Here is a 25,295-nt window from a genome sequence, read left to right on the forward strand (position 1 = left end):
AAAGTTTGTACAGTATAAAAACCATTATGTCTATGGAAAGTCCCCATAAAACATGGAAACACAACGTGTGTGTGTGTGTGTGTGTGTGAAGCTTGTTTGTGTGCATTATTGTATTTATGACATATAGTTGTGAACTTAAACCCAATAATGCACACAAACAAGCTTACACACACACACACGTTGTGTGTGTGTGTGTGTGTGTGTGAAGCTTGTTTGTGTGCATTATTGTATTTATGACATATAGTTGTGAACTTAAACCCAATGAAGGTTTTTAACATGGTGTTTCTGTTTTATTACAGGAGGAAGTACAAGAAAACTTCACAGAGGTAAGACAGTGAGGATCTGCGTACTGACCTCACTGCAGTCTGGTCTGGCAGTCTTTTAAACACAATAAAGCAGATTTACCCAATAGTATTCCCTAAGAGGATTTTCATTTATATGCCAGATTTAGTAACATATTCACTCAAACATAATTAACATGAAAATTCCAGCTAAAACCAAGCCAATAGGCAGGTCAGTTTTTCTATTTGGTTTAGGTGGCTAAACCAGCTGGTGGGAACCTCCCAGATAAAAAACAAACAAAAAATAAAACAGGTCATACCAGCTTAAGCTGGTTTTGGAACATGGCAGCTGGTTTATAGCTGGTCCAATGTGGTTGCTTGTCCAAAAGCCAGCTAATACCTTAAAGTCAACATGAAATGTTGGTCCCAAGTTAAGACTTTATTTTCATTGTACTGCTGTGCAAAACAACAACATTTTGTTGGTATCCCACATTCTCAAACATTTACATACCATCAACAATCAATATAAAAATGCATGCAGATTAATCTAGATTAAAAGGGTAAAAAATTATAATAATAATCTATTTAAAATGTGTAGTGTCATTACAAATATAATTTATAGATGGAGACCAATCAGGAAGTGTTCAAAAGTTGTACGGCTCTAGCAAAAAAGCTATTTTTCAACCCATTTTACTTCCATAATGTGATGTATTTCTGAGCAAATCAGGATGGATATTCAGCAAGAAATAATGTTGGATGGGACTTGATTTTATCCTTCGGGGAATGTGCTGGAGAGTGAAAAGTGGTCTCTATAGATGGTCGGAGAGGTTGAAAATTAAAGTAATTTCAGAGGCGGAACAAGTTATAACATTTTGATGGAAATTGCAAAGATTGTTTTTTTTTCCAGCAGGAATGGTAATATTTATCCCTTAAGAAGTGATCCTGGGTCTTGGAGTATTGTGACTTTACAAGCTTCAGATCAAGTTGAAATAAAGCTGGTATTACCCCATCCATTTATCAGAATTACATGGCAACAGAAGCCGCAGAGAGGGCGATGACAGCGTGCAGAATTTGTATTCAGTATGTGGCACTCTGCATCACAGAAACATCTGTTAAAACAAATGTGTTTCGGCCTGCGCTGAGCACTCTGCAATTATGAGTTAGACAGATAATTGAGAACGAAAGATGTCAGGAGAACCAATGTTGAAAGATAATGGAAGAGAGAGCGAGAGAGAGAGAGATAATCCAGGTCTAATATTCGAGTGAGGGTGGGTTTAGTTGGGGGGACTCAGTGGAGACTTTCCTCCACTAACAGAGGGAGGGATGACTTTCTGCGTAGCTCTGATTGACAGCTCAATGGGAGTCTGGGTAATTATGGCAGGCTAATTGGCTACAGAGCATTCTGGGACTTTGTCATTACAGACACAACAGGACAGTTGCATACACTTGTGTGTGTGTGTGTGTGAGCACTTGCATGGACACATTCGCATTGAAGAAAAAAGAAGACATTAAAGAAAATGTCGAAGAGGATTAGGTCTTGAGGATCTTCAGTTTAAAGGGGTTGTCACCCATTTTGACCAATTAAATTGAATTTTTTTATAGTCATTTGTTATTTCTAGAAACATTTTTACAAAGCATTTTGATTCAGTCAGATCCAGTAAATCATTTGTGAACCGATTTGGGATCTCTTTCAAACAATTCATTAAAAATAACCGACTCACATTTACATTCTTGTAGCAGAAGAGTTCATCATTGATAAGACAATACAAAAAGCAGCTTTAGAATACAATGTATTGTTTACTACCATATTATTGAACATAAGTCAGTCATTGGCACACAGTTCACAGCAATCCATTACACAAGTGAATTTGACAATCAGTTGGAGATTTATTATGAGGGTTTGTTTAAGGACCTGTCAATTTACACCTGCGTCAGACATGCTTGTGTAGCGTCTCGGGTGCGTAAACACACATTTTTAGGTCACTGTGTCAAGTTAAATATAGTTTAATACTTAGAACACATCTTGAGATCTCTTAGTTTGAATTTGCGCATGTTTGTGTTGTGTGTCTGCTGAAGGGTTGTTTTGTTCACTGTATAAACTGTGTGTTGCCCATACTGCTGAAGTTTCACTTACTGCCCCCTGGAGTAAACAGGTGGTATTACAAGCTTGCATTTCTCAGGAATTTTCCTTATTATGGTCCGGGGGCATTGTGATTAATTGCGTAATTTTTTTTAAATAATAAATAATTATTTTTAATAAAATCAATCGCCCTGAATTAACCCATTAAATCGACAGCCCTAATTATTTTGTTACATGTTTATTGTTTAATTGAATATTTTTTTACTATTTACAAGTATTTACATTTATTTGTTGAACACGTGCTAAAACCGGTACTGTCTCTTTAAGAAAACAGGCATTTCTGTAAAAAGCATCTGTAGATGAGCGCATGTTAACGAGAGAGATTCGAAAAATTTTTATCAACAACTGACTGTATAAAACAGAAAAGATATTAAGAGATATTATTCAATGACAAATGGGTTGCGTGGATTTTGTCTTTATGGTGCAAAGCGAGGGTTTTGCGCTGCGCGATTAAATACAGAGTCAATGCACAAGATACGAATAGACGCAAATTCGCGCTGGGCGGTGCGAATGAAGCGATTCGACCACGCAAAATCGCTTAATTCGTGTATTCGCGCAAGTTGACATTTTTCAACTCGAGTGAAAAATCTGCATGATGCGTTGTCGCGAAAGCCTATCAGCATTGAGATTGTCCGGATGTCACTGATGTAGTAGCAGAAGAAATCTGGAAAAAATGAATGAAAAAATGTATGTATTGCACACGAGAAAAGACATTGCTTGGAGGAAAGTGAGCGATGAAGTTGGATTACCTGGTAAGTTCTGAAAATATGCACGTCTACTTGATTCCAGCTATTAGTTGTACTTTACTATGAACCAAGTCGTAGAAGCCCCTCCTCCTGTCCTTTTCTGGAAGAGAAGGGGGAATACTTGTGGGTTCACGTTACTCGCACGAGGCAATCATTTTCTGCGCGTTGTATGTGAACGCACCGTTAGACACACATTACACGGAACAACTTTTACTTTCAACATGCAGTGAAAGGATCTCGCTGCTGAATACTTTGCTGCTATATTACACAATTACTGATGAGTGAAATCTAAACATTTACCAGTTTCCAAATATATACATTTTGTTGCATAGCACGAAATTTGGCTGCAAATGCATGTGATTTCCTCTCGCTGTAGTAGAGTGTTGCGCATAGAGTAAAAGACTGTTCTTCACTATAGGAATGACTTCAGATCAATTTCCATAACTTTTCCAGGCCTGGAAAAAACTATTCTAAATATTCCAAAACTCTGAAAACTCCCTTATAAAAATTACTATGAAATATTCTTAATGATAAATGATGATATTGAGCAGTACTGTGTTTTTATTGGGGCTGCCAATGGATTCAAGTAATTAAAGACATGTTCTGCGTTCAGTACAATTTTAGCTCAATTGACAAAATTTACGACATGATGTTGATTACCACAAAACGTTAATTCGACTCGTCCCCCTGATTTATTAATAAAAAATGCAATAATCACAGTTACAGTAAGGCAATTAGAATGGAAGTGAATGGGGCCAGTCCATTAAAATACTCACTGTTTTAAAAGTATAGCCACTAGACATAAACAATATGTGTGTTAACATGATTTTAGTGGGATAAAAATGCTTTCAAACCTTATCTGTGTAAAGTTCTAATATTGCAAATGTTCCAATTGTTGTCATGACGACGTAACGCTGTAAACCTTGTAATCTTGTAAACACTGAAATGCCAGTAAATCCCTAATTTTATTACACTAAAATAATGCTAACACTTATAATACTTACATCTTGTGGCTATACTTTTGAAACGGTGTGTATTTTAACATTTATGGGCTGGCCCCATTCACTTCCATTGTAATGTGTGAAGGTGCCTTCCTGTAACTGTGATTTATGCTTTAAAAAAATAAATAAATAAACAAGGGATGAGTCAAAATATTTTTATTAATTTATTTATTTGGTCCAGAAAATTATGCCACAAATGTTTTCAGTTGAGCATAACTGGTCTCGAACATTCCTTAAATCACGATTAATCTCATGTTTTGCTGTTGGCTTACAGATACACTGGATTGAAAACTTGATCCTCATGTTGTTCCAAACTCATGTGACCTTCTTTCTTCCAGTCATAGGATTTGAAACAATATGAGGGTGAGTAAATTATGACAAATTGTTAATTTTTGGGCAAAGTATCCTTTTAATGCGTTGACTTTTGCGGCACTGGTTTACATCAACATTTATAAAAGGTGGTTGGAGAAATGTAGTGGCTGAGGATCTAACAGCCCTTGCACCTGGAGATCAATCCTTTGAGTAAATATAGACTGTAAATACAGGATGTTAATAAATGCAGCAATCATTAGTGCAGAATATTGTAGTGGTGGCTGCAAACCCTCACAGAAGGTTAAGAGAAGAGCGTCTGGCTAATTCAGTTCTGAAACACCTGCATGTAAATGACACCAGCAATCACACACTCTTCACATGAGCTCTTAAAAACCACTCAACTTTACCACTGATAATAAGACTCTTCAACATTTACTGAGTGTGTATGTGTGATAGATACCAGCAGATTTCTCTAAAACATAATGAAAAGTAATTTATCTGTAATTATAATTGAACAGTGTCATGTGGAGATGTGGAGAGTCGTGATACTAGCATACTGTTTACTACACACTGAGAAAATAGGCGTCTATTTGAGAGCATTTCATCTGGAAAGCATTGCGTTCAAATTTTTATGAACAAACTAGGGATGTGCAAGACTAGTCGAATTAGTTGACTTAATGGTACTGATGCTGCTAGTCTGAATAAAATTTCTATCAGGAAGACTTGAGTGAGAAATAAGATTACATTTATTTGATGAATATAGAACAGAAAAGTAATGTCTCTCTTTGGTGTAAGCGCCGTCTGTCGGTCCGACGAAGTTGTACTCGGAACCGTCATATCCTGCCGGAGATAGGAGGCAGGGGCGAGGAGCCTACCCCCGTGCAGGACGGGACTCAACTGGTGGTGGTGGGGTGGTGGGTGTTGCCGTGTTAGCACACTGAAACAGCAATGTGATAGATTGTGAGCAGACTTATAAAGCAATGGCTGGCATGTGATTGGCTAGGAATTACCCAGCTAATGGTGCGATGATGTACAGCTGCTAGTCTTCCCGCTAGAACTACGTTGTGCTTACATAGAATAGAAGCCTTCATTATGGTCACACATAATACATACATTTTTTGCATATATACAGTGAAATAATTTTTTTCACATATCCCAGCTAAGCTGGGGTCTGAGTGCGCAGTCAGCCATGATATGGCGCCCCTGGAACAGATAGGGTCAAGGGCCTTGCTCAAGGACCCAACAGTGGCATCTTGGCGGTGCTGGGGCTTGAACCCAGGACCTTCTGGTTGACACTGGAATTACTAGTTAGTCTATATTGTTCCTCATTAAAAAAAATTACAATTTACATTTGGTTTATATTATTACAAAGTCTGCGCGTTAATTCATTGTATTATTTAAAAGAGGATAGCTGGAGAAGACTGATTCACATTTTAATTTCACCTCACCCTCTCTCACTCACAGAAAAATGTCCTCTCGCAAGATGAGCAAAGTAGCTATAGAAATCACATCGGTGGTGGTGCAGGAAGCGTTTTTCCGTAACTTTGGCTCGCAAGTCACTATGGATGTTTTCACATTTGAGTGTTCTCCAAATGTGTGTGTGCTTGCATGTTATTTTCCCGCCGAGCTGGCTTTTTCAAGTGTAGGATTATCACCTCAGGTGAGTCGGGTCCTGTCTTTCACTGAACCATGTCGACGTGAATTTTGCTCATCAAAAACATTTTTTAGGCAAGGTGAGACATTGCTAAACAAAAAGGATATTTGAAACAATGTGCTGACTGCTTAACTGGTTAAACTATCTTTTATTCTGTGTGCAAGTCTGTTTAGAACAATTGGTTTATTGTACATTTCTCACAGGCTTATTTTTTTCCATCCTAGCTATTTTTTTATTTTTACATCGTAACTTATTGGTTAATGTTTTTAACCGAACAGCTGTCATATTAGATGATAGACTAATGCACTTTTCAGAGCATTTTTTCTATCTCATAGATTTTCATCATTTTCAACAATGCCCTGACCATTTTAATATTTTAAGTAACATTTACTTGTTGAATTACGTTAAGAACAGGTTATTAGGGTTGCTCTATTGGCCTTGCACTATTCATTCATTTGTTTAAAATAAATATGTCCGTATTCTCTAATGTTGATTCAGTGATTGCATGTCATGTTTAATATTTATTGTACAACGATCATAATGCAAAGCAAGCACTTTGCAGATAAATGCCCCTTTTCAGCGGAATTCAGTGTCATATTTGGCTGTTGTTTGCATAGAATAATTACACTCACCTAAAGGATTATTAGGAACACCATACTGATACTGTGTTTGACCCCCTTTTGCCTTCAGAACTGCCTTAATTCTACGTGGCATTGATTCAGCAAGGTGCTGAAAGCATTCTTTAGAAATGTTGGCCCATATTGATAGGATAGCATCTTGCAGTTGATGGAGATTTGTGGGATGCACATCCAGGGCACGAAGCTCCCGTTCCACCACATCCCAAAGATGCTCTATTGGGTTGAGATCTGGTGACTGTGGGGTCCATTTTAGTACAGTGAACTCATTGTCATGTTCAAGAAACCAATTTGAAATGATTCGAGCTTTGTGACATGGTGCATTATCCTGCTGGAAGTAGTCATCAGAGGATGGGTACATGGTGGCCATAAAGGGATGGACATGGTCAGAAACAATGCTCAGGTAGGCCATGGCATTTAAACGATGCCCAATTGGCACTAAGGTGCCTAAAGTGTGCCAAGAAAACATCCCCCACACCATTACACAACCACCAGCCTGCACAGTGGTAACAAGGCATGATGGATCCATGTTCTCATTCTGTTTACGCCAAATTCTGACTCTACCATCTGAATGTCTCAACAGAAATCGAGACTCATCAGACCAGGCAACATTTTTCCAGTCTTCAACTGTCCAATTTTGGTGAGCTCTTGCAAATTGTAGCCTCTTTTTCCTATTTGTAGTGGAGATGAGTGGTACCCGGTGGGGTCTTCTGCTGTTGTAGCCCATCCGCCTCAAGGTTGTGCGTGTTGTGGCTTCACAAATGCTTTGCTGCATACCTCGGTTGTAACGAGTGGTTATTTCAGGCAAAGTTGCTCTTCTATCAGCTTGAATCAGTCGGCCCATTCTCCTCTGACCTCTAAAATCAACAAGGCATTTTCGCCCACAGGACTGCCGCATACTGGATGTTTTTCCCTTTTCACACCATTCTTTGTAAACCCTAGAAATGGTTGTGCGTGAAAATCCCAGTAACTGAGCAGATTGTGAAATACTCAGACCGGCCCGTCTGGCACCAACAACCATGCCACGCTCAAAATTGCTTAAATCACCTTTCTTTCCCATTCTGACATTCAGTTTGGAGTTCAGGAGATTGTCTTGACCAGGACCACACCCCTAAATGCATTGAATCAACTGTCATGTGATTGGTTGATTAGATAATTGCATTAATGAGAAATTGAACAGGTGTTCCTAATAATCCTTTAGGTGAGTGTATTTTAAATGGGCTGCATAAACATGCAATGTTTTTTGATTGTTTTCTGAGAATTGCTTACTTTTTAGTCGACTAGTTGACAGTTTTGTGAAGATTGCTGACAAAAGCCCAAAATCATAGGTATATCGGAGCTCACTCCCATTAGCGATGATCGCAATGTATGAATTATCAAAGAAGCGATTCGAGAGAAGCGCTGACGTGTTGCTGATGTCAGCGAGATATCTAGCATGTTAAATATCTGTACCTGTCTGCGATTCCAAATCGTGCAATGTGAAATGTGTTTTGACTGAATACAACTGCAGCGTTGACCTACAGCCAATGAGAGAGCAAGAAACGGGGCACGTGAAGTTTCAGTGGGAGGAGTCCTGATGTAGCTGCAACAGAACATCAACTAGCATTACTGCGGTATCAAGAAAGTCTCATTGGACCGAAGAAATGGAGGAAAAATTTGTGGAACATTGATAGGAGCACCAGTGCCTATTTGATGTTTCATCTGAACCATTGGTTACAATATGAAAAAGTAGCTTCTACTGTAAAATCTACCTATTTGCTTACCTGACTTTCCAAGAGAATTGCCAATTTCTCTCCAACTATTCTCTTTCTTCACCTGGTTGTTGTACAGTTCAGATGAAACATCAAATAGGCACAGATGCTCCTGCCAATTTTCCATGTACAGTATGATGCCTTTTAGGTGATAAAAAAACATACACATCATATTCTGAAATGCATAACATGCATTTGTTTTCGTATCTCTTATCACTTCATGTACACTGTTGTGAAACGTAATTTGGAGTCCAGGCAGAGTCGTCGAGATTCGTCAATAGTGAAATGTCTTGTAATGTGTTCACCCCTGTCACCAATTCCTTGTTTAATTTGAAAACACTACGGCTTCCATGACAAGACAGACAGTTGTGTAATATGAACGGTACCACATTTCAACATCTTTGAAAGTCCAAGAAAACAAAATAATATGTACTAATATCAAGTTTTATTAACATTTTCCAAACAAAGCCTTCCACAGTATAAAGACAAATGCACTAAAATAACACCAATTCAAGTAACACTAAACATTTCCCAATGTCTAAGTGGGAGTTTAACTAATTGAAATAAACAGTCCCCACATAGGTTGCATATTCATTGTAATGGCCATTAAATCTCTTAAACTCTCATTCTCCACAACATTAATCAGCCAGCAGACTGTGGCTATTCGCTTTGTTACAGCAATCATGAAGACGTGTTGATGATTCCCATCAGGTCGTCAGCGACAGCATCAAGTGCCAAGCACCGATTTGATCTCCACATGAAAAGCGCTAGCAGACAAAAATGTCTCGTTCTGCGTTTTGGTGATAGTTTAAGAATTACCGTGCTTCTGTGGTAATTAAAATGCGCCTTACATAGGCTGAAAAATACCTAAAAATTCCATCTAGGTTTGAATAATTAAGGCCTTAAACGTTTTTAATTAATCGTGTGAGGAACAGGGCAAGGATTTATTAACTAATAATCCATCCATCCATCTTCAACCGCTATCCGAAGTTGGGTCGCGGGGGCAGCAGCTCCAGCTGGGGGCCCCAAACTTCTCTATCCGAACCACATTAACCAGGTCTGACCGAGGTGTTCCCAGGCCAGTGTGGAGATGTAATCTCTCCACCTAGTCCTGGGTCTTCTCCGAGGCCTCCTCCCAGCTGGACGTGCCTGAAACATCTCCCTAGGGAGGCGGCCAGGGGGCATCCTTACCATATGCCCAAACCACCTCAACTGACTCCTTTCGACGCAAAGGATCAGCGGCTCTACTCCGAGCTCCTCACGGATGACTGAGCTCCTCACCCTATCTCTAAGGGAGAAGCCCGCCACCCTTCTGAGGAAGCCCATTTCGGCCGCTTGTACTCGCAACCTAGTTCTTTCGGTCATGACCCAGCCTTCATGACCATAGGTGAGGGTAACTAATAACTAATAATGATTTTTTTTAAATTACTTTTAATGTTCATTTGACAAGGAAACCTCCACAATGCATACAACAAGCCACGTAAAATTCATTTGCATAAATTGCATACATTTAGGTATAGTAACTTGATTCAATGAGACCAAGTTGACAATCCCTTTTCTTCAATCAGCACTTGATAATTACAGGGATTTTTAAGATGATTCATGCTAATTACATTCCTCTGCTCTCTAATACCCCTCCCACCACTCTATCTGCCCATTTCTCTCTTCTCTCTCGTTTCTCTATTGGCATGTCATGGCCTATTTTCTAAGCAGATTTGTGTGTGTCCGCTGGTAACGGCTCTGTGTAATTGTTGTGATCACACTGTCTAGTTGCTTTGTTGTAGCAGGTGTGAGACCACCCCCTTGTACTCAACTTCCTCTCCTTAGCAATCTACCTTAGAGCTCCCTCTACTGTCAGGGCACTCAAGAGCAGGAGTGGGCAACTATTTTGGTAAAGGGGGCCACAAAGGGCTTTAAGTAGTGCATAGTGGGCCACATTGCATTCGCTTAGAGATACAGTGTTCTGCATTGATTTGGTTTTTGTATCTTTTAAGCCTAGAAATTGTTGTGTACTCCATTTTCTGAAGTGTATATATAAAAATTATAGAACTTTTAATGTTTCTTGCAAAGCGTGTAAGTTTACTTATTTTATTCTCAAAGCATTACCCATTTACACGCTAAAAGGATCCTGATGCGGGACTCGTCAATGGTTTGACTTTCCATTCATTACACAACTGAATAAAACAGGCTGGATGACAATGATTGCACAAAATAAGTATAACAATAGATGGAATATTTCCAATTTGCACAAGTATAAAGTTCAAATTTGGGGTGTTGTGTACCCTGAGCATGTTAAATGAAGTGGTGGTGGCGTGGTGGGCTAAAACACATAACTGTTAATCAGAAGGTTGCTGGTTCGATCCCCACAGCCACCACCATTGTGTCCTTGAGCAAGGCACTCAACTCCAGGTTGCTCCGGGGGGATTATCCCTGTAATAAGTGCACTGTTAGTCACTTTGGATAAAAGCGTCTGACAAAGGCATAAATGTAAATGCTTGTGGAGTCAAATTAGGTCCCAATGCAAGATAACTGAAATATCCAATAAAAAAATAAAAAACGCTTTTAGGGTAAATGAGCTTCAGGCCACATTAAACCATGTGGAGGGCCGGATCCAGCCGGCACTCCATACGTTTTCCAAGTCTGCTCAAGAGGATGCTAATTAGTCAAAGGACACTATCGATGTATTTTAATGACAGAATTGCATTAACAGTGCTTGCGTTTTTGGGTTTGCGGTTTCATATGGTTGTGTATTTAAGCTATGAATATTTCAATTGAAAAAATTTCACACAAAATTTAATCATTCAAAATCAATAATAAATATTCACCTTCCAAAGTTCAGTTCCAAAATATAATTTTTTTGTAAAAATCGCATGTTTTTTATTCAACAGGTAGTTTTTGATCAATCGTATTTCGCTTTGCAAATTCGGCTCTAAAATTTCAGTGGTTAAAATTTGGTGGGAAATTCAACCTAGTATATGCTAGCTTTGTGGGAAAAGCAGTAGAGTGCCGATGCACAATCTTCAATATCTGCTATTAGGCTTCACCACTAAGTGGTGCAATCGGGTGTTGAAACAGGGAGAGGTTCTCACCAAATATACAAAAAAAAAAGCACTGTTAATGCCATCGTTTTTTCAATTAGTGGAATTCAGCTTGCTTTTTTAAGACATTTGTCATTAAAATACCTCCATATTTCAAACTGTGCTGTTGGTTTCAGTTTTATTTAGCAGCATACACCTAGCAATGTCTTTTATATTTTAAAATGTTTTATTATTTAAGGTTCATTTATAACATAATTATTTGTGTTCAATTATCCTGTTATGAATAATAATAAAAAAGTCACCACAGCTTTGATCCAAATAATCATATCTAACCTACTTCCTCCCAACTTTACAGTGATTGGCATTTAATGTTTTTGAATATTGTAAATACAAGCATCATATGTTAAAGTATCCATATAATATCACAGTTCAGACAAGATGCTTTCTCAGCCTAGTTAGTGATGTTTGCTAAGACAAGCATGACTATTACTATTATTCATACTTACAATTAGGAATTTTAACAAAACCCAACTTATTAAAAATCAGTATGAAGCTTCAAAACGGCTAGCCTTTTCTTAAAAAATAAAGAAGAAAAAAATCTTTAATTTTCTGGATTGTGGAGCAAGTATTGAGTTGAAAGTTTTTGTTTAATAAAATATATATATTTTTTTTATTTCAAAACAACAAGTAAAATCTGTTTTTAATGATATGGCCCTTTTGAAGTATTACATTTTTGTAACTGGTACTGGATTGTTCCTCTCTTTAAAAACAGGTCAAAATCAGGCAAGACTGTTCCTTTTACTGGTAATTTCAAGGCTCTTTATCATCTGTAGTGACATATTGGCATTTTGCACCTTAAATCAAACACCAGCACAGCCATTAACTCTTACTCGTATCAATTGTGCAGCCATTTATGGTCAACACCCATATTTACACAGTTGATGACTTGATTCACCACTGAGTATCTCTCCAGAGGTTAATGAACCAGAGATGGGCATTCATGACACTTTATTACCTCTCTGCCCTCCTATGATGAGGTGCCAGGCATAGCCAATCCATCTGACTGTTCATAAGCTGCTTCTGCACAGCCGGCCGGGTCAGACTCGGTGAACTAACTGGATTGATATTGAACCGGCTGTGGAGCAACTATAAATTATTTACTGGAGCTGATGAGCATGTGTGTGTGTGTGTGTGTGTGTGTGTGTGTGTGTGAGGGTATAGTTATGTTTAGAAAGAAATCCCAGTCCTTCTGCATACTACAAAGTATACACTGTATACTGTTTTTTTTAAGTAGTGGGGCAAATTAACTAAACAGTTGTTATTTCAGCGCAAGAACCTACATCTTATTCACTAACCACCTACAATCTAGATTTCAAGAATCCATTCTTATCCTTTCAAACAGGCTTCCTTTCTTTGTACAGTAACTTAGGATTATTAAAAAGTAGGTTGTGCTTTATTCACAAAACTCTGTGCTATTGCCCAATAAACTGTGCTATTACTGCCTGAGGAAAGCAGACTGTAAACTGAATTTTATTTAATGAGATGTTTGTTTACATTTTCTGTCAATAATAGCAGCAGTAAGTCATCATATAATGATCAAATGATGAAGAAGAGCGTTATAACCTGCCATATGCATGGTGTAGTTATATTAGCACACTTTTGGCATGTCAAAGGGATGATTCATGTGTCTAGTTCACAGTAGTGGAGTGATGCTGTTCTGTCTGTGCAGAGTGTGCCAGTTTGCAGTGGTCTGCTGCATCCTTCGCTATATATAGAGCTTTATAGGAGCAGCTCGCCATGCAAATTTCATTCAGAACAGATTTTGTTGGTTTGTTTGTGCCATTGCTTGATCTGAATTATTCGTTTTATTGAATCTGCCATTAAACCAGCGCAGACAGTCTGTGGCCTTTGTTCAATTATCTGTTTCTTATGTAGATAATCATCTGTGAGTGGAGCACAAATATTTCCATTTTAATTAGAATTTTTATCAGATGAGTCAAGATTTAGGAAGTGAGAAGTTGGAAGTGTTTACAGCCTGTTAAGCAGTGTTCGGCCTTGTAATATGTCAAAGACTTTTAAAGGTATCTTCCTTACACACACACACACACACACACACACACACCATCACTGCTGGACTTTTGCTTTAGTGCTGGTCTGCTATTATTCACCTAATTTATCAAGCTTAATTGACTTCTTAATGGAATACCAATCAGTGGTAGACAGAATGTTTCACAGAGACACATCTTTAAAATGTTAAGAACAGACCCTCATGCAATTAACCATGGTGTGGAGTATTCAATTGTAAAGTTAAAGTCGTTCATCTAGTCTGTGGTTAAAACATTAAAACATCTAGTCTGATCAAAGCAGAACAACCACCATTTGGAAGGACAATTGGATTTTAATGTTATAGAAGCCCAAAAATACACATTTAAAATAAGACAGTATGTGTGTTATTACTTTTTAAGCAATCAAAATAAAGATTTTCATCTGGCAGGTGATAAAACAGGCTGAAAAATCCCATAGACCTTTATTGAATTGGGGATCCATGCCATATCTTAGAGACCAGAATATTACAGAGAATCAGTGTGGGCTATTGAGCCAGTAAGCAACCACCTAGCAATACCCTGGTAACAATTTAGATCACACTAACAACTGCATAGCAACCACTCACATTTTTCTTTTTTTTCAAATCTAGATATGCATTGTATTGGTAATCTGATTGTAATGAATAGCAAATAGAGGGTAAACTGCAATGAGAACAACATAGGAACATCTGTACACCTACATATTCATGCGATTACCTAATCAGCCAATCGTTTGGCATCAGTGCAATGCATAAAATCATGCGGATATGGGTCAGGAGCTTCAGTTAATGTTTACATCAACCATCAGAATGAGGAAAAATGTGATCTCAGTGATATGGACCGTGGCATGATCGTTGGTGCCAGATGGGCTGATTTGAGTATTTGTGTAACTGCTGATCTCTTGGGATTTTCATGCACAACCATCTCTAGAATTCACTCCGAATGGTGCCAAAAGCAAAAAAGCATCCAGTAAGCAGCAGTTCTGTGGACAGAAACGCCTTGATGAGAGAGGTCAGTGTAGAATGTCCAGACTGGTTCGAGCTGACAGAAAGGCTACGGTAACTCAGATAACCACTCTGTGCAAATGTAGTGAGCAGAAAAGCATCTCAGAATGCACAACATGTCGAAACTTGAGGTGGATGGACTACAACAGCTTAAGACCTGGTCGGGCACTTTATTAGGACCGTAGTGTTCCTAGTAAAGTGCTGAGTGAGTGTATACTGATGTTTACCCAGCGATCACACACACATAAAAACACTTGTCACCTATGTTCAACATCTCTGTTGAGTGATTTGGGCTTTACACTTTTGGGCAAGAGTCACTGTACAGGCCGCAGGTCAATTATTTTGCCTCCCTTGACAGTTTCTGTTGTCAGTGCACCAACAATAAGGATTTGATGAGTGTGACACAGTGGTGTGTGGCAGACAACAGAAATTAGTAGGAAAACTTCCCTTTACAGATACAGAAAAATAATAATAAAAATATCTTCAATACGATTCTTTGGAATATTAAGTGTGCATAATTCACCCAAAAATTCTGTATTTACTCACCCCAATGTTGTTCCACATTCATATGCCTTACTTGCTTAAACTAAACACAAAAGGAGATGTTTTAATGAATATCACGGTACATCTTTTCAATACAATGGCAGTGAATAGTGTCTCACATTAAAGCTTAAAGAAGTATCCAAAAGCAGGCCGGTGCTTTTGGATACTTTCTGCCTAATGTTATATTCTGCCTAATGTTATACTTAATTTGTGCAATCTGGAAACCATGCCCTCTCTCCTCTTGAAATAAAACATACTATCGATAGTGCGATATTCTGCTCAAAGACATATGTGATACAGTGCTACTAAGTCCTACTACGTCTGCGTGGAAACCTTTTCAGTGATTTAACTTTATTCAAATCAAAAAAGATCTTTGCAGGCGTGTAGTTTACAGGGGGTATGGGGGCGAGGTAACCCCACCAATAATCAAAACAAGCAAGTACAACCCCCAATATGTATTCCACGATCAATGGAAACATGTAGATGCTCCAATATTCAAGCCAAATCTACGCCCTTGGATCTTTGCATCATTCGCACGCGGAGGGGTAATCAATGTGTGTTGTATGTTATCTGTGCAGTCGGATCTGACTCTCTGCGATTCTATGGGCCATCTCTCGCCAAGCTTTCTGGTCTTGTACTTTCCCTTTTAGCTGTTCTACGCCTAGGCCAGTGTCCGTTTTGATGGTGTCGAGCAAGCACGTTCTTTGGCGGCCTCGTCTTCTTGTTCCACTGACCATTCCAAGCATTATTGCTTTCTCCAATGAAACCGATCGCATAATGTGGCCAATGTAAGTGAGCCGGAGTCTGGTGATCTTTCCCTGAAGCAACATTTCTGGCTTGATGTGCTCCAAAACCTCTTTGTTGGTGACCCTTGCTCTCCATGGTATCGTAACAGTCTTCTCCATCTCCATAGCTCAAAAGCAGTAATCAATGACACACGAGCAAAAGCAAGCTAGAGAGGACTATGATTTTAATCTGTGTAAAATTTGTAAAATGTTGAAGTCCCTCACATCTATATGCAAATGTTACTCTGGCAGTAATAATTTATCATAGTCATTCAGCCTGTTTTTTTCAGTTGTGTGCTGAATTGGGGTGGTGGTGGTGTAGTGGTCTAAGCACATAACTGGTAATCTGGTGATCAGAAGGATGCTGGTTCGAGCCCCACAGCCACCACCATTGTGTCCTTGAGTAAGGCACTTAACTCCAGGTTGCTCCAGGGGGATTGTCCCTGTAATGCACTGTAAGTTGCTTTGGATAAAAGCCTTTACAAAAGTACTTTATGCAACCAGTTTAAATATTCTGTCCATCATAACATCATTTTTCTAACAAACTCTACGTTTCATCATACTCGCATGAAAAACATTCAGTCAGTGAACCGGATAATTAATGCGCAGCATAGAGGGTTCAAATATCAGAAATACTCACATAGCGACGTTAATGAATGAATAGAATACAATAGGCATACTGTTTTAGTCACAGACTAAAAGCTGTTTATTTGTATATAGCATAGATTTACAAAGCATAGAGATCTGTATTTCCTAATCTTCATAACAGAGCACATCTGTCTTTTGAGCGGATGAAGGGAAGTCGGGATTGTGACGGCTTATTATATATAAATATTAAACTGCTAATAATTTTACCAAGGCACTTTAATACCGTGATACCGTAATACAGCCCTACTGTATACACAAACTGAATCATGCATTAGAATGAGTGCACTACTATTTCTGAACTTAAAAGTTAAAAAACTTAAAAGCAAGAACTGTGCAGACATTTTTATCTTCTATCTTCCATGTTCTACTTAAGGGCTGATGTGGCCCCTGTGCCAAAATAAATGCACACCCCTGCTCAGTTGAATAGGCTATGTAAGCCTGTATATTGGCAAAGCAGATTTCCTTGAATCCCAGTGAACACACAAAATCCTTTCATCAAAACTTATAAACGTATGAGTTTGCAAATCAGTATGTTCTAATTTGCAGGCGCAGCATTTTGCTGTCATTTTAAGGGATAGATCATGCACAGAAAAAACAAAACAATACATTTGTACATTTAAAAATCTTTTCTTTACATTGATTTAGTAGCATTTATATGATTTCATCTTCAAAAAAATATTTGTTATACGATAAGTCTCCACTTTATACAGAGCACCTCCACTATTTACAGAGTAACCCTCAGTGATTTTGATCCTGAACCGGGCCTGTCCAAAAGCGTCATAAAAGTAGTCCATGCATCATATTTAAAGTCTTCTAAAGGCATACAATGGAATTAACTTTTATGTTGTTTCTCGCCAAAACCTATCATGTATATTCAGAAGACTTGGAATATGAGTAGTCGCATGAACTACTTTTAAGATATTTTTGGGTCGTTTTTCACTGTTAAAGTGAATCACTAAGAACCGCCAGTGTAATGAAAAGATGAGTGGCGGTATTCATCATAACATCTCTTTTTGTGTTCTGCTTAAAGGGTTAGTTCACTCAAAAATTAAAATTAGCCAATCATTTACTCACCCTCAAGCCATCCTAGTTCTATATGACTTTCTTCTATAGCCAAACACAACTGGAGTTATCCTGGCTCTTCCAAGCTTTATAATGGGAGTGAATGGTACCTTACTGTAGATTTTGAAGCCCAAAAAAGCACATCCATACATCAAAAAAGCAATCCATACAGTTCCAGGGGGTTAATAAAGGCCTTCTGAAGCGAAGTGATGCGTTTTTGTAAGAAAAATATCCATATTTATAACTTTATAAACTATAATCTCTGGCTTCCTCTGTCCTCTGCGTTTCCGTGCAGGTCATATGCCGGAACTCGACTCTCTTGTGAATGCCGTTACCGAAAGCCAGTGATTATAGATTATAAAGTTATAAATATGGATATTTTTCTTACAAAATTATTCCCTTTGCTTCAGAAGGCCTTTATTATCCCTCTGGAGCCATATGGATTGCTTTTATGATGGATGGATGCACTTTTTTGGGCTTCAAAATCTAAGGTACCATTCACTCCCATTATAAAGCTTGGAAGAGCCAAGATATTTTTTAACATAACTCTGATTGTGTTTTTCTGAAAGAAGAAAGTCATATAGAACTAGGATGGCTTTAGGGTGAGTAAATTATGACTTCATTTTGGATGAACTTTACTTAAAAGCCAATTCTGTTGTTTAAGTACAATGCTGCCTTAGAACTAGATAAAGAAATACATTTATAAATGAATAAGGCTATATCTTAGACACCATTTAAAACAGCTTTCGCATCGGGAGTGGGCCTATGATATCTTAAAATGCTGCCAGTGGTTCACTATGTTTTGGAACACAGCCACGTAAACCATAAACATGATGACTTGGGCAGTGTAAGTGTGCGAGTGTGTGAGTGTGTGTGTTTGTGTGGGTGTGTGTGTGTGTGTGTGTGTTTATGTGTACCGAGTCCATCGGCAAGGAAACCCATGATGTTTTTATCTCGTAGAGTAATATGTAGATTAAGTGACCTTTCATAAATTGGATTGCTTTTATTGGATTACAGCGGGACCACAGTGTGACTAACTGACCTTTTGCTTGGACAAAAAGGGCAGAAATGTTTTACACCCTGCGTGTCTGCATCCATCCCTGGGCTATTTGATGCTCTGAAATTAATTTAGTCACACTGCAGTTCAATTATTATGGATTTGCAAAAATCCGCAAGCACATGTTTCATAACCTCAAATCATATACGCTTAATATGTATCTTATGTTTCCCCATGACATACTACCGTCATAATCATTTAATATCTAAGAAAACTTTAAACCTCTAACAAATCTCCGCAGGTATAAGGTAGCAGTGCCAAAAATTACATGTTTTTGCTTAGTGGTTGCTCAGGAGAATAAAAGGAGCTTTCTGCTGTTTACCCTAAAAGTCCTTTTGTAGAAATGCAAATTAAAAACAAAAGAAACAATTGGACATACTGTAAAAGTATAGAGATATAAAACTAATTTGGATTGCATTGCTCATATACACTCACCTAAAGGATTATTAGGAACACCTGTTCAATTTCTCATTAATGCAATTATCTAATCAACCAATCACATGGCAGTTGCTTCAATGCATTTAGGGGTGTGGTCCTGGTCAAGACAATCTCCTGAACTAAAAACTGAATGTCAGAATGGGAAAGAAAGGTGATTTAAGCAATTTTGAGCGTGGCATGGTTGTTGGTGCCAGACGGGCCGGTCTGAGTATTTCACAATCTGCTCAGTTACTGGGATTTTCACGCACAACCATTTCTAGGGTTTACAAAGAATGGTGTGAAAAGGAAAAACATCCAGTATGCGGCAGTCCTGTGGGCTGAAAATGCCTTGTTGATGCTAGAGGTCAGAGGAGAATGGGCCGACTGATTCAAGCTGATAGAAGAGCAACTTTTCCTGAAATAACCACTCGTTACAACCGAGGTATGCAGCAAAGCATTTGTGAAGCCACAACACGCACAACCTTGAGGCGGATGGGCTACAACAGCAGAAGACCCCACCGGGTACCACTCATCTCCACTACAAATAGGAAAAAGAGGCTACAATTTGCAAGAGCTCACCAAAATTGGACAGTTGAAGACTGGAAAAATGTTGCCTGGTCTGATGAGTCTCGATTTCTGTTGAGACATTCAGATGGTAGAGTCAGAATGTGGCGAAACAGAATGAGAACATGGATCCATCATGCCTTGTTACCACTGTGCAGGCTGGTGGTGGTGGTGTAATGGTGTGGGGGATGTTTTCTTGGCACACTTTAGGCCCCTTAATGCCAATTGGGCATCGTTTAAATGCCACGGCCTACCTGAGCATTGTTTCTGACCATGTCCATCCCTTTATGGCCACCATGTACCCATCCTCTGATGGCTACTTCCAGCAGGATAATGCACCATGTCACAAAGCTCGAATCATTTCAAATTGGTTTCTTGAACATGACAATGAGTTCACTGTACTAAAATGGCCCCCACAGTCACCAGATCTCAACCCAATAGAGCATCTTTGGGATGTGGTGGAACGGGAGCTTCGTGCCCTGGATGTGCATCCCACAAATCTCCATCAACTGTAAAATGCTATCCTATCAATATGGGCCAACATTTCTAAAGAATGCTTTCAGCACCTTGTTGAATCAATGCCACGTAGAATTAAGGCAGTTCTGAAGGCGAAAGGGGGTCAAACACAGTATTAGTATGGTGTTCCTAATAATCCTTTAGGTGAGTGTATTTTCAGGAGAATTCACAGGAGAAAAATCTTAGATGCAGCAAGTCTCCATATGCTCTGTTGACTCTCATTGCTATCTGAGAGAAATAATTGAGATATTAAAGAGAGAGAGATCAGGACTTTTCTTGACAAATACAGAAGAAAATGTATAAATAAGACTATCAAAGTTATAGTCAAGTGTCCTCTGATGCTCTGCCAGTCTCTTTTCTCACTCTTTTCCTCCAGCGTCTACTGTGTGCCATCTGGATCTCTCAGTAACTGTCTCTCGTCTCGATAATCCAGATTACTCTCTCAGTTTCTCTCTCATGGGCACGTCAACACAACCCAGCAGCGCCTACTGATTTTTTGTAGCAGTGTGTGTGTGTGTGTGTGTGTGTGTGTGTGTGTGTGTGCTTGATGTGCTTGTAACATTAACTACCTGTTCATGCAGACACTCATGAGTGTATGAGATCTGAATATAGATTTTGAGGTTCTGTACTGTATAATATTTGGGAGGCCCTCATATCTTCATTTTCCTTCACATTTAGTGTGTGTTCATTCTGCGTTCACTTGAGAAGATGGAAGCAAGCACTTTGTTTAAAACAGAGGAATGAACATCATGCGAGAGTTCGGTCATTTCAAACAGTTTCTCAGCTCTGGCAGGAAGTTTCGATTTATGGTAAATGGTCTGCACTTATATAGCCTTAGAGGTTAACAAAGCGCTTTACACTGTGTCCCAATCACCCATTCACACACACACACTCATACACCAATGACGGCAGAGCTGCCATGCAAGGTGCTAGCCTGCTATTGGGAGCAACTTGGGGTTCAGTGTCTTGCCCAAGGACACTTCGGCATGTGGAGTCATGTGGACCGGGAATCGAACCGCCAACCCAACGATTAGCAGCCGACCCGCTCTACCACCTGAGCAACAGCCGCCCCTTATAAGTAAAAACGTTTTATTTATCAATTTGCTTCAGAAGACATACATTGATCAACTGGAGTCGTGTGGATTACTTTTATGCTGCCTTAATATGGCTTATATGAACTGCCAGCAGCCTCATGGCACCCATTCACTTTAATTGTATGGACAAACAGAGCTGGAATGTGCTTATAAAAATATTAATTTCAGTTCTGCTGAAGAAGGAAAGAGATTCTCATCTGGGATGTCTTAAAGGTGATTCAATCATGAGAGAATTATCATTTATGAGTGAATTATTCCTTTAATCGGCCATCAATGAGCATGGTACACTAATTGATCAAAGACTGTCCATTTTGACGTTTGCCGAATGAAATCTTTTACAGTTCCCCAAATTTCTCTAGGAGCAAAATCATGGCCAAAATCGTTCAGTGTGCACCAGGCTTTAGGTAGCTGCCTATGTAGACTGTAGACATTTCACTAGGGCCTGGAATAGAGCCAAAGCTAAATTGAAATGTTAATTTAACACTTTACATATTTTTTTTAAGTTGAGTGTAGAGCTAAACAAAGCCATTAACTGTTCAATGCTGTCAAAGCAATTCACTTAAAAACAGCTACTACACAACTCTTTATCTTTCACCAACAGCAGCAAGTCTATTGTTCACTACAAATGCAACTATTCTTTCTCTTGTTCTGTAACTACACAGGGCTAGTATTTTTTCTATTATCACGCAACAGAAATGTACCCCACAGTGTGTCAATCACACTGTTTGTCCCCATATTTGAGTACTTTTACCTGTAGAGATGGAGAGTATGTTGTTCATTAAGATTCTCATTAACTATCTAATTACATGGTAAAACAATGTGATGACATTTCTCCAGACCCCGCCAGCACTGTGTTCCATCATTATTTCAAATCGTTTGTCATTAATTGATTTCCTGCCCAGTCTGACCCTTTATGCAAAGATTGGCTACCACTGAGAGAGAGAGAGAGAGAGAGAGAGAGAGTGAGAGAGAGAGAGAGAGAGAGAGAGAGAGAAAGTGAATTAGTATGCTGTAGTTTTTCACTCATTAACCTTTGGTAAATGGTAAAATGCCTTAATCCATTAAAGCAGTTTTTGTCATGCATTTATATTTATTCATTTGGCAGATGCCTTTGTCAAAAGCAAATTAAAATGAAGAAAAACACAAACGATTTAGAACACAGGAGCCAACAATATTAGCAGTGAAGTTGTGTCAAATGTTTGCATTGAACAACGGCTATATAAAAAAAAACATTAACTGCATTTGTTTATTTTGGCATATTTATATATATATATAAAAAAAAATGTAACAATGAAAACTGCATATGTGCGGGGGCCTGTGTAGCTCAGCGAGTATTGACGCTGACTACTATCCCTGGAGTCACGAGATTGAATCTAGGGCATGCTGAGTGACTCCAGCAAGGTCTCCTAAGCAACGAAATTGGCCCGGTTGCTAGGGAGGGTATAGTCACATGGGGTAAACTCCTCGTGGTCACTATAATGTGGTTCTCGCTCTCAGTGGGGCACGTGGTCAGTTGTACGTGGATGCCACAGAGAATAGCGTGAAGCCTCCACGCGCACTATGTCTCCGCGGCAACGCGCTCAACAAGCCACGTGATAAGATGCGCGGGTTGACGGTCTCAGACGCGGAGGCAACTGAGATTCATCCTCCGCCACCCGGATTGAGGCGAGTCACTACGCCACCACGAGGACGTAACGTGAATTGGTAATCAAGCATTCCAAATTGGGGAGAAAATGGGAGAAAAAAAATTATACAAATAATAAACTGCATATGTTCTTTCAGATTTCACTTTGTTTGTTTTATCACTTTTTACATTTTGTCAGTGTGCCTAATATGTGTTTTCTTCTTCCTGTTAATATTATGTTAGTGAAAATAGATTTATATCAGTCCAATAGATAATGTAGTAACACTTTTTAAGGGTCCACAATAATGCACGTATTAAGCATGTACTGTATATTATACACAATAATTAGTCATACTGCTCTATATTCAGTCATCTATTAATTACTGTCTTATTAATGCTTAACTAGTGTATTAGCCTTGTGCATCCTCGCATCCACATGTGTGGACATAGTATTTTGTCTTTGCTATATGCAATGTATAATTTAATTTAAACTGACTGAATACTGTTCACAAGACTCTAGACTGTCATTTAAGGTTCAAACTTCTGGCGCACAGAGTCACGTGACACAACAACATGATGTCAATTTCCGTGAAACGTTTCTACAGGCGCAGAACAAACAAAAGTGCCTCTGGTAAGAAACCTCTTAAGTTTTTTCATTGAAATCTGTTTCGGTGTTAAAGTAGCAGATCTAGTTTTGTTTGATATGCTGCTTTAAAAAAAAAACATTTTTTGCGTGATGTCACATGATGTTCACATTCATGGATTTTGGGACATTATTCCCTCAGATATAGAAAAAACATGTTAGTTATTTTGAATAACTTTCAACATTAACACATCTATGGGTCATTTCGCTTCATTTTAATAGAAATCTTGTTATATTTTATTTTGTTATCATTGTAAAATATGGTTCTATTAATTAACATTAGTAAATGCATTCCTGTATTCACTGTGTATTTTCACATTGAGAACCAATGGGTTCATCCAATTGGCTTTCAGAGGCTTTATATGGAGTTAGGATGAAAATTAGGTGCACAGTTCTGAGACCAGTGAAGACAGACAGCACACTGGGGGTGAGGTCATTCACTAAATAAAGAGCAAGGGAGAAAGGGAGCATTGAGTCCTTTCAATCCTAAAATCCAACCAAAAGTTCAGGTCCAGGCTTCAGATGATGTTTGGACCACTCAACATGTTTGGCAGACACGGGTCAATTGTTATAATGTGTAATTTTATCAGAATGAGCTTTATTGCCAAGTAATGGCAAAGATTTACACATACAAGGAATTTGTCATGGTGACAGAAGCTTCCAGTGCAAATGCAACTGTATATACACACATACAAACATATACATTCAAACATATATACATATAGTGACATAAAAAGAAAGATGAAAAAAGATAAATATACAATAGAGCAATAATGTTGTTTGAATATTTTGTTTACAGATACACACATGTGCAGTGATATAATGTATTGAGGAAGATGTAGGAAATGTTAAAGAATATAAAACGAAATATGGATATAAGTAGGAATGGATAAACTGAATATTGCACATGGTTGAATTGACAAAAGGAACCACTGATCATAAGTGCAGGTAGAGTAGCAGGAGAGGTGGGGAGGGGGGTTGCAGGAGGTGTAAATGTTTTGTTTGCTGTGAATGTCAGTGCAGGTGTGGGATGTGAGACTGGGATTTTCAAATCTATAGTAAAACACATTTAGGTCATCAGCCAATTGTTGATTCCCTACTGTGTTGAGGGATGGTGTCTTGTAGTTGGTAACGTCCTTCAGGCCTCTCCATACTGATGCAGGGTCATTAGTTGAAAACTGTTTTTTCAGCTTTTCAGAATAGCTTCTTTTAGCCACTCTGTTCTCCTTTGTTGGTCTGTTTTTGGCCCGATTTTAAAAGATTTTATCCCCACTTCTGTAAGCATCTTCTTTGGCCTGACGAAGCTGCCTGAGTTTTGCTGTAAGCTATGGTTTGTCATTGTTGTATGTTAAATAATTCCTAGTAGGAATGCACATATCCTCACAGAAACTGATATATGATCAGTATCTGTGAGCTCGTCCAGATTGGTGTCTGCAGCTTCAAAAACACTCCAATCAGTGCAGTCAAAGCAGGCTTTTAGTTGCAGCTTTGCTTCACTGGTCCATCTCTTTACAGTCCTTAATGCAGGTTTATTTTAACATGGATGGCAATGATTGGATGATGCTGGTCATTACTTTGAATCAGAATTAATCATGCACATTTCTGATGTAATGTCTGTAACGTCTCAAAAACATGAATAACCACACATAATAACAAATTTGTTTAAAAACATCTGATTTTCTATTGCTTGGTAATA

The 25,295-nt window shown here is 38.6% G+C and overlaps 1 protein-coding gene across 1 annotated transcript in view; it reads left to right on the plus strand.

Moving 5' to 3' along the window:
- The window catches only part of LOC127649741 (dual specificity calcium/calmodulin-dependent 3',5'-cyclic nucleotide phosphodiesterase 1A-like), a 109,130-nt gene that overhangs the window by 45,308 nt on the left and 38,527 nt on the right, over positions 1-25,295 (plus strand). The gene's annotated exons all lie outside the window — the stretch shown is intronic.

The sequence above is a fragment of the Xyrauchen texanus genome, chromosome 9 (assembly GCF_025860055.1).
Source record: "Xyrauchen texanus isolate HMW12.3.18 chromosome 9, RBS_HiC_50CHRs, whole genome shotgun sequence".
NCBI lineage: Eukaryota > Metazoa > Chordata > Actinopteri > Cypriniformes > Catostomidae > Xyrauchen > Xyrauchen texanus.